This window comes from Chinchilla lanigera, unplaced genomic scaffold, assembly GCF_000276665.1.
Source record: "Chinchilla lanigera isolate Chin_1 unplaced genomic scaffold, ChiLan1.0 scaffold00023, whole genome shotgun sequence".
Taxonomy (NCBI): Eukaryota; Metazoa; Chordata; class Mammalia; order Rodentia; family Chinchillidae; genus Chinchilla; species Chinchilla lanigera.
The window spans coordinates 6,948,602-6,958,815 of record NW_004955424.1 but is presented as its reverse complement, the minus strand read 5'-3'; the positions used below and the strand labels follow the sequence as shown (position 1 = coordinate 6,958,815).

General features: G+C 33.8%; 1 protein-coding gene across 2 annotated transcripts in view; it reads left to right on the top strand.

The window, feature by feature from the left end:
• Positions 1-10,214, top strand: part of Ctnna2 (catenin (cadherin-associated protein), alpha 2) — a 1,070,661-nt gene that overhangs the window by 97,015 nt on the left and 963,432 nt on the right. The window lies entirely within an intron of this gene.

The window sequence follows — 10,214 nt, the reverse complement described above, 5'->3', positions numbered from 1 at the left end:
GAGGAACTTTCTGATCTAGAGTTATCACTGCATACCCTGCCTTCCTTGTCCCACTTTCCAAGAAGGAGCTGCCGTCACGGAAAAGGGTCAAATCAGGGTCAGGAAGGGGTATATTTAATAAGTCTCTAGTTGTATACCTATGGAGAATTACCTGTTCACAGTTATGTCTGTCTGCCTCAATTTCCTACATTTTTGATAAAAATGTATCAGGATTTAAGAAGAAACATGTCTTTACTTGGGTGGCTGGCCCTTTGAGAAGTAGAGCCTGGTATTTAAGAAGTCAGCTGTATGATAGCCAGAGGCTCCCTTTGAGGAAAGAAGTCCTGCCACATTGTGAGGTCTTATACCTAAGTTATACCTATACCTATATACCTATGTATAGTGAGGTCTTTACCTAAAGTTAGCTTGAATGCCTCTGGCACTGAGAGAGCTACAGCTGACATAGCTCAAAAGCAAGAAGGCCACCCTTTTGCTACAGTGTCTAATTCATGACTCAGATACCCTATAGGCTATTGAGTGGGTTCCCAATCCTGTGTAAGTACTCCCAAAGCCATACCTCACCTCTCATTGACATATAAATTGAAATGGTATCCTGTGGGGAGGCTTAAGGCTGGGGCATTTAAGAGAGCTTGTTTCAGTTTCTGGAATGCTGTTTGGGAATCGGGTTCCCAGTTTAAAATATGGGTATCTGTCTCTTGGGCCTCTTTTATAAGTTGATAAAGGGGTCCTGTAATCTACCCATATCCTGGTTTCCAAAGGTGACAAAAGCCTGTAATTCCTAGGAATCTCCTTTGCTGTTTTAGGGTCTTGGGCTGTGGGATGGAAAGAATTGGTTGAATTCTGTCTTTTCTTAGCCTTCGGGCTCCCTTGAATATGATGAGGCCTAAATACTTTCCCTCAAGAATGCAAAGTTGTGCTTTAGATTTAGAGACCTTATAACCTCTGTCTCCTAGAAAATTTAGCAAAGCATAGGTGCCTTGGTTACAGAGCTCTTCTGAGGAAGGCACATAAAGGAATGTCATCTGCACACTGTAAGACTGTGACCTGGATTTGTTTTTTAACTCTAGGTGTTAAATTTAGGAGTCTTTTGGTAAAATTTTCAGGTCTTCTATGTAGGTATCATGTCATCTGTGAACAATGATAATTTAACTTCTTCCTTTCCTAACCTTATTCTGTACATCTACTAAATCCATTTGTTTATAAGTTTGGTTCAGTTCTGTCAATTCCTTGCTGAATTTTTTTCTACTTGATTTATCTCCTTGTGACAATGGGTTATTGAGCTCTCCCATTAAAATTGTGTTATTGCTTATTTGATTTTTCATATATATTAATAATTGTCTTATATAGTTTGGTGCTCTTGTAGTTGGTGCATGTATATTTAGGACTGTTATCTCTTCCTCTTGAAATTTTTGCCCAATAAGTATATAGTGACCTTCTTTATCCCTTTTGACCATTCTTGATTTAAAGTTGACATTGTCTGCAAAAAGAATAGTTACCCCTACTTTTTCTGAGTTCTGTAGCATGGAAGATTGTTTTCCCTCCTTTGATTTTCAGTCTCTGAATTTCTTTTTGCATTGCATGGGTTTCTTTTATATAGCAGATTGTTGGTTCTTGTTTCTTGATCCACTCTGCCAGTGTGTTTCTTTTGATTGGTGAATTGAGCTTATTTACATTGATGGCTGTAACTGATATGTGTTGGCTTATCTTGGTCATCGTGTTTTCCTGCTGTTGGTTCCCTATTTTTCCCCTCTGTTTAATTGCTTTCCCTGCCTGGTGGTTTCTTTCTGTTGTTCTTGCAATTGTGGTCATTTTTATCTCTGTCTAGAATATCTTTCAATATTCTTTGTAGCAATGATTTGGTGTTCATAAGTCTCTTCAGTTTTTCTTTGTTGTGGAAGTATCTTATTTCTCTATTAATTTTGAAAGATAGTTTTGTAGGGTATTTCAGTCTGGGTTGGAGGTTGTTTTCTTTCATCACTTCAAGCTCTTCTTGACTTGAGGGTGTGTGTTGAAAAGTCTGCCATGATTCTGATGGGCTTTCCTTTATAGGTGATCAGTTTCTTTTCTCTAAGAGCTTTTAATACTCTTTCTTTTCTGCTGAATTTCTAGAATCTTGATTATTATATGTCTTGGTATAGTTTTATTTTGGTCATAAGTGTTTGGAGTTCTAAATGCTTCATTTATTTGTGTGTCAAATTTTTTTTCCATGCTTGGGAGGTTTTCTGCCATTATTTCTGTGAAGAGTTTACTTTTTTTACATCATTTATGCTGTCTCCAGCTTTCTCACTGACCCAGTCAATCTTTTATTATTCTTTGCTTCATCTTGTAGCTGTTGGATTGATTTTTATGATCTCTTGCTAATTTTAAGATATCTTTCTTTTCATTATCACTAGCTGTAATTCAGTCTTCAAGATCTGAAATCCTACCCTCTCCTTCATTCAACCTGCTGCATAGACTTTCAATGGAGGTTTTAATCTCTTAGATTTCTTTTTGGATCTGCTTCATAGATTCCATTTCTTTTCTATGCTGGGCATTTTTTGGTTCTGTCATTTTTTAGGTTCATGTATTCTTTTATCTGTGTCTTCTCTAATATCTTCAATTTTAAGCATCATTTCTTTCTGTACCTGAGAGATTATTTTCTCCATAGTCTTTTCCACTTATTTTTTTTAACTTCTACTGCTATTATTTCAGCAAGTTCCAGTGTTTGATTTCCAATGTTATCTATCTCCTTGAGTTCTGATCTTTATTATTTTGTTTCCTATGTTGGTATTTGTCTCCTATGTTGATATTTCCTATGTTGATATTATTTTGTTTCCTATGTTGATATGTTGTTTATTAGGATACATAGCTTTATTGGTAGTACTTCGGTTTTCCTAGAGGATAGCTGTTCTTCAGGGATGTCTTCTACATGTAGGTGGTTTCTTTACCTACCCAAGGCCCTAGCTTCCCAATTTGTAAAGGATGCAAAATTACTATTTGGCTCAGCTCTGATCCTTTGATACTCGGCTGTGGTGATGAGTATGACCTCATACAGCCACTGTGGTTTAATCAATAGTAGGTGACAGTTATTAAAAGGATCATGGGAATATTTTATAGAACTTTATACAATAAATTGAACAATTTAGATGGGGGGGACAGCTACCTTGAAGAACACAACTAGCAGTGCTTGGTCAAGAAAAAATAGTAAGCTGAATGGGTCTCTATCAAAAAATTAATTTGCAGTTGGAAATTTTCCTACAAAGAAGACAGACCTGTAGCTTCCTCATTGAAATTTATAAAACATGTTGGTAATAACACCAGTTCCATATAACTTGCCCAGAAAATTGAAGCAAGGGTAGTAATACTCCTTCTATACATCTCATACCATTTTTAGTTAAAAGTGTCATAAACAACACAAAATAAAACAGAGTTCTTTATAAACATAGATGGGAAATGCTAAGTGAAGTTTACCAAATTTAATTTTTCAATATACAAATGAGAATATGTCATGGCCATGTGAGTTTTTTTGTTTTGTTTTGTTTTTCTCCGGTACCGGGAACCGAACTCACAACCTTGCACTCCATGTGAAATTTAAATGAGGAATGCAAAACTAGCTTTCTATTCAAAAACAAATCAGCCTAAACATCATATTAATAAACTATTAAAGTACAGCCACATAATCATCTCAATGCACATGGTAAAAGAATTTGAAAATGGCATCCATTCATTGTGAAACTCTGAACTAAATACAAACCTGAAGAAAATCCACTGGGCTATATAGAGAATCTATGAGAATAAGTGAGTTGAGCTAAGTCATAGGGTACAAAAGAAATCTGTAATTGATATATTTAAAGTACTATCATTTATAATATTGAGATGATTGATTTACTTAGTAATCTTATGAAAGGTAGGAATGACCTATGTATCAAAAACTACAAAAGAGAAAATATCTAAGAAAATATAGAAATTCTGTGGGTCCAGAAAAGAAAAAAAAATCTTTGTAAAGATGGGATTTTATGTTATAAAATTTAAGATTTATTTAAAAGTACAGTCATGAAGACAGTGTGGTCTTGGTACCAAGACAGACAAATAGATGGGATTAAGAAAACAAGCTGAGGTAGTGGTGCATCCCTCTAATATGTGCGGTTTGGCAGGGTGAAGAAAGGAGGATCACAAGTGCAGAGCTCAGCCTTGGCAACTTAGACATTTAGCAAGACCCTATGAAATAGAAAAAAGAAAGAAGGTTGGAATATAATTCAATGATAGACTGTCCCTAAGTTCAGTCCCCAGTACTGCAAAACAAATGAACAAAAACAAAAAGAAAAAATAAGAACATGTATACAGAAAAATAATTTTTGACAGAGAGACTAAAGCAGCTCTTTGCAGAGTAAGTATTTTCCACAAATAGATGCTGGGACATTTGTATATCTGTATAAAAAACAAACCTACTGAAACTCAGAAAACCTTGCAGACCATTACTCATCGAACAAAACTTACTCAAAATGGAATAGATTTAAACTATGGCAGTGAAAGCTAAAACTTCTATAGGAAAACATAAAAGGAAGTCTTGACTTTTGATCCAACACAAAAAGCACAGTCTGTGAAAAAAAAATCAATAAATGGAATTGCTTTGGAAAAGTAAAATCCTTTGTTTTTTTTTTTTTTTTGAAAGACTTTGTTATAACAATGAAAAGACCAGAAAATGGAGGAAAATCTTCACAAATTATCTGTGTATTAAGAAATGTGAATCCAGAGTATATACAGAAAGCACAATACTCAGTAAGGAAATGGAAAAACCAACTTAAAATATGCAGAAATGATTGAAGAAGAACCACTTGTATAAGAATTATAGCATTAAAATGAGCAGTCATTTATGCACCAGCCATCCTTATATCAGAATGTGAAATAAGCATGTAAAAATAATTTCAGCATTCTTACTCATAAAAATATGTACGTTTTTGCACATTTTTCAAATACTAAAAATTAGAAAAACTGACACAGCACCAAGATTTGTTGAGGAGATGGAAGAACTGAAACTCTCATGTTCTGGTGAGAAAGTGAAATGGCCCAAAAAACTTGAAAATTGTTAAGTTTCTTAGTAAGTTAAATATACCTTATCATAATTCTTACCTGGACTTGTAAATGACTTGTTGTAACAGTTTTATTTATAATAGCTCAAAACTAGAAACAACTCTCATGTTCACAAATACATGAATGAAAGAATGAATGAATGAAAGATTGAATATAAATGCAATGGAATTCCATGAAAAGAATGAACTATTGATACAAGCAGCATGGATGACTCCCAAGATGATTATGCAGAATGAAAGTAGGTAGATTAAAAATAATGCACCCTACATCATTTCAGTTATATAAAATTATGGAATAGTAACATGATAAAATTTTTAATAGATATGAAAAATAAAATAAATAATAACACAATTGTAACAGGGAATTTTAACACAAAGAGATCAACTAGACAAAAATTCAGCAGAGAAATAACAGAACTAAACCAAATATGTGAACAAATGGACTTAGTAGACCTGTACATAACATTCCACCCAACAGCATTAGAGTACACATTCTTTTCAGCTGCATGTGGGATAATTTCTAAAATGCATCACATGCTAGCACATAGAACATGCTAAAGTAAATGCAAAGGAAGTGAATTTATCCCATGTATATTATCAGACCATAGGGCAATGAAATTGGAAAATATTGATAAAAGAAATCACAAAAACTCCTTAAACACATGGAAATTATATAACATCCTCCTGAACAATCAATGGGTCACAGAAGAAATTAAAGAAGAACTTAAACATTCTTTACAATCAAATGAAAGTGCAGATACAAACTACCGCAACCTGTGGGATGCAATGAAAGCAGTCTTCAGAGGGAAATTTATAGCAGTGGATTCCCACATTAGGAAAGCAGAATGAACACAAATAAACAACCTTATGCTACATCTCAAACTTCTAGAACAAGAAGAACAAGTCAAACTCAAAGCGTAAAGAAAGGAAGAAATTATAAAGATCCGAGAAAGAACTAATGCAATTGAGACCAAGAAAACAATACAAACAATTAATGAATCAAAGCTCTGGTTCTTTCAAAAAATAAATAAAATTGATAAACCCCAGCCAACCTTATCAAAAAAAAGAAAAGATACAACTCAAAGTCATGCAATAAGGAATGAAAAGGGTGAAATCACTACATATCCTTTACAAATTCAGAAGATCATCAATACCTACTTTGAAAATCTTTACTCTCGTAGGAGGGAAAACACAGAAGAAATGGACAGATTCCTGGATACTTATGAATTACCAAAGCTAAATCAAAACAATGAAAATCCTGAATAACCTAATATCATACAACAAAATTGAAAATGTAATAGAAAGCTTACCAATAAAGAAAACCCCCAGTCTGGATGGATTCACAGCTGAATTCTACAAGAAACTTAGAGAAGATTTAATGCAAATTCTTCTCAAACTGTTTAATGAAATAGAAAGGGAAGCAATTCTCCCCAACTCATTCCTGCAAGCAAGTATTAGCCTGATACCAAAACCAGAAAAGGACTCAACCATAAGAGAACTATAGGCCAATCTCCCTAATGATCATAGATGCAAAAATTCTCAATGAACTACTAGTTAACAGAATGCAGCAAATCATCAAGAAGACAATACATCATGACCAAGTGGGATTCACCCCAGGATTGCAAGGGTGGTTAAATAAGCATAAATCAATAAATGTAACACATCATACCAGCAAAGCCAAAGATAAGAATCACATGATCATCTCCATAGATGCAGAAAGAGTTTTTGATAAAGTCTAACACTAATTCATGATTAAAAGTTACAAAAAATTGGAATAGATGGACTTTACTTCAGTCTGGTAAGAGACATCTATGACAGACCAACAGCCAACATCATGCTAAATGGAAAAATATCAAAAGCTTTCACCTTAAAATCAGGATCAAAACATGGATATTCGCTGTCATCACTCCTATTCAATACAGTTGTAGAATCATTAGCCAGAGCAATTAGACAAGAGAGAGAAATAAAAGGAATAGGGATAGGAAAGGAAGATGTGAAATTATCCTTATTTGCAGATAACATGATTCTCTACATGAAAGACCCCCAAAACTCCACCAGAAGACTCCTAGAATTAATAAACAAATTCAGTAGCATAGGAAGATCCAAAGTCAACACTCAAAAATCAATAGCATTCCTATATACAAAAATAACAAACACTGAGAGAGAAATTAGGGAAACCATACCTTTCACAATAGCATCCAAAAAGTAGAAGTACTTAGGAATCAATCTAACAAAAGAAATAAAAGATCTATACAGTGAAAATTATACAGTACTCTGAAAAAAGAGATCAAAGAGGTTTTTAGAAAATAGAAGGATATTCCTTGCCTATGGATAGGAAAAGTCAGCACTGTGAAAATTGCCATACTCGCAGGATTGTTATACAGATTCAATGCAATCTCAATTAAAATACCATTAGTATACCTCAGAGATCTACAGAAAATATTCCTAAAATTCATCTGGAACCAGAAGAGACCCAGAATAGCAAAAGCAGTCCTGGACAACGAAAGCAAAACAGGAGACATCATAATTCTAGACTTGAAAATATACTACAAAGCTACTGTGATAAAATCAGCATGATATTGGCAAAAAAAAATGGACCTGAATATCAATGGAACAGACTAGAAGATGCAGCCACTACCATAAACACACTCAGCCACCTTATCTGTCAAAGATGTTCACTGGAAGAAAGATATCCTCTTTAATAAATGGTGCTGAAAAAACTGGCCCTCCATATGCTGAAGACTAAAACTAGACCCATGTCTATCACCATGCACCAAAGTAAGGTCAAAATGGCTTAAAGATCTAAATATTAAAACAGAAATACTAAATGTTCTGGAAGAGAAAATAGGTAGAGATTTTGAAGACATAGTGGTAGGCAGAGAGTTCATGAACAAAAACCAAACTGCATGGGAAACATTTCAAAGAATTAACAACTGGGATCTCATCTTACAGTAAAAGAAATCACCAACAGGGTAAAAAGGAAACCCACTAATTGGGAAAAAGTTTTAGCTAACTGTACCTCAGAGAAAGGACAACTATCTAGAACATGTAAAGAATTAAAAAAAAAAATCAGATCCCCCAAATTCAAAGACCTAATCCAAAAATGGACATCTGAGATGAATACACACTTCTCAGATGAAAAAATACAAATGGAAAATAAATATATGAGAAAATGTTCAACAATATTAGTCATTCAGGAAATGCAAATTAAAACAACACTGGGATTCCATCTCCAGAACCAATGGTTCTCATCAAGAAATCAACCAATAACAAATGCTGGATAGGTTGTGGGAACAAAGGAACCCTTTCCCACTGTTGTGAGAGTGTAAACTGGTGCAACCACTGTGGAAATCAATCTGCATATTCTTCAGTAATCTAGGATTAGAGGTCCATTCAACCCAGGTATTCCCCTCCTGAGTATTTTTCCTGAAGAACTGAAAACATCATACCACAGCAATAAATGTGCACCCATGTTTCTAGCAGCACAATTTCTAATAGCTATATCTTGGAAACAATCCAAATGTCCATCACCTGGGGAATGAATAAAAAAAGATGTGGTATTTTTATACAATGGAGTATTACTCAGCTATAAAGAGAGATAAACTAGAGGCTTTCATAGGTAAATGGATGTAACTAGAGACCAAACTCAGAAGTGAAATAAAGCAGACTCACATGTGTAAACATCATATTGCCTCCCTTGTGTAAGAACCTGAAAGTCAATAAAATCTGACAAGTACAAGAGATATTATGAAAGGGAAAGAAACTGTTCAAAAGGAGAGAACAAGTGGAATGAGGGAAAAGAGAAAAAAAAGAAAGGGAAAATATATATATATGTATGTATGTATTCAGAATGGCTAAGATAATTTTACTATAAATTTCTATAGGTTTATTGAAAGGAACAGTTCATGTGTAATTCTTTGATCAATCTCACATGCCTATATATGGTTATCTGAGTCACCACTTTGAAGATGACAATATGTAGTATAACAACCATTGTTGATTTCCTATCACGTTGTTTTCTGATTCTGTATCATTTTTGTTGTTTTTATGTTGTTTCATTTATGCCTTTGTTTTTCCTTATTTTGTTACTGTTATTTTGTCTTTAAAACTAAAAAGAAAATACATTTTTTTCTTGACCAATTTTGCATGTTTATATCTGATAATTGGAACAACCAATTTGAAGACAACATTATGCAATATAACAACCATTGCTGAATTCCTACCATCTTGTTTAATGAAACTCTGTATCGTTTCTAATGTTTTTTTTATTACTTGTTCTTGTCTTTAATTGTTCAGTCTTGCATTCTTACATCTGGTAATCTGAGCAACTTTGTTGAAGATAGCAATATGTAATATAACCATCCTTGTTAATTCACATCATCTTGTTTTGAAATCATGTATTACTTTCATTGTTTTTATATTTTTTGTTTTTGTGTTCATTGTTGTTATTTTGTTATTTTTTTCCCTTTAAAATATTTTTTTTAAAAATACATCAATGATTTCCCGAGAGGGAGTGGTGGAGATTGATGGGAGAAGGTGGGAGGAAATGGAAAGGAGCATGGGAAGACTTTGGGGTCGTGGACATGTGCATCATCTTGCACAGGCTGTGGTTGCATCCATATCACATCTTATCAAATGTATACTTTAAAGATGTGTGTTTATGCAGGATAAAGCTGTTAAAAATAACACGAAAAATAGTGAATGTGCTCTTGAATAACCAGTTACCTTAGCACACCAAAGGATGGCTGGGTATATGCAAGCTGTGTCTAGCTTTAAAATAGATGAGGGCCAAGAATACAATAATTGCTCAAATAAATTCATGTACTGTACCATTTATGTAAATGTTTCATTTAAGCAAAATATCAGTCTGCATCCTTTATGAATACACAAATTTTTATTAAGTGGGGGAAATCACTTATTATAACACGTGGGGTTCCTACATATCAGATTAAAATAATGCGTACTCTAGGAAAAGATAGATGGAATGAAACTTAGATTGTTTCTAAAAATTTTCCCTCTTTAAAATATAACGATAAATTTGATACAATTTTTGTACCTGTTAAATCTTGAAGGTAGGAATGTAGATAAACTCCAACGTGTTAATTTCCATACCTTTCTGTATGGGCCACACATTTCACATTTACA